This window comes from Myotis brandtii, unplaced genomic scaffold, assembly GCF_000412655.1.
Source record: "Myotis brandtii unplaced genomic scaffold, ASM41265v1 scaffold326, whole genome shotgun sequence".
In the NCBI taxonomy this organism is placed as follows: Eukaryota; Metazoa; Chordata; class Mammalia; order Chiroptera; family Vespertilionidae; genus Myotis; species Myotis brandtii.
The window spans coordinates 3295799-3296736 of record NW_005362534.1 but is presented as its reverse complement, the minus strand read 5'-3'; the positions used below and the strand labels follow the sequence as shown (position 1 = coordinate 3296736).

Here is a 938-nt window from a genome sequence, read left to right as displayed (position 1 = left end):
CAGTCAGAGAAAGATAAATATCACATGCTCTCACTCATTTGTGGATTATAATGAACAACATAAACCAATGAACAAAAACAGATGTAGAGACAGAGAAGCATCGATCAGATGCTCAAAAGTCAGAGGGAAGGTAGGGGAGGGTCGGGGTGAGGGGGAGGGATCAACCAAAGGACTTGTATGCATGCATATAAGCATAAGCGATGGATGTGGACAACAGAGGGTGAGGGTGAGGACAGAATTGGGGGGATGAGAGGACATTGGGGGGATAAGGTCACATTTGTAATATCTTAATCAATAAAGGGAAAATAAATTTTTTAAAAAAGTGTAGTATGCAAATTGTCCCCTCGATAGGGAGTTCATCCGGGAGTTCGACCAGGGGGCGGGGCCAGCTGGGGGAAGGGAGGGAGCACCCGGCCAGGAGCCAGCAGCCTCTAGGGACCCTACCAGTGCATCTATTTCATGCACTGGGCCTCTAGGATAGTGAATAATATTGTAATAACTATAATGTGGTCCAGGTGGGTACTGGAAATATCATGGGGAAGGTTTTGTAAAGTATATGATTATCTAACTCAGGGGTCCTCAAACTTTTTAAACAGGGGGCCAGTTCACTGTCCCTCAGACCGTTGGAGGGCCGGACTATAGTTTAAAAAAAAAACTATGAACAAATTCCTATGCACACTGCACATATCTTATTTTGAAGTAAAAAAACTAAACGGGAACAAATACAATATTTGTATTTGCATGTGGCCCGCGGGCCGTAGTTTGAGGACCCCTGATCTAACTACTATGCTGTACACCTGAAACTAATACCAAATAATACTGAATGCAAAAAATGCTTCCAATTAAAGTATAATCGGCTAAAACTTTATGTCTCATAGAGCACTTAAAAAATGAAATTTTCCTGGCTGGCATGGCTCAGTGGTTGAGCGTGGACCTAT

General features: G+C 43.1%; 1 protein-coding gene across 1 annotated transcript in view; it reads right to left on the bottom strand.

Moving 5' to 3' along the window:
• The window catches only part of PHEX (phosphate regulating endopeptidase homolog, X-linked), a 210706-nt gene that overhangs the window by 8546 nt on the left and 201222 nt on the right, over positions 1–938 (bottom strand). The gene's annotated exons all lie outside the window — the stretch shown is intronic.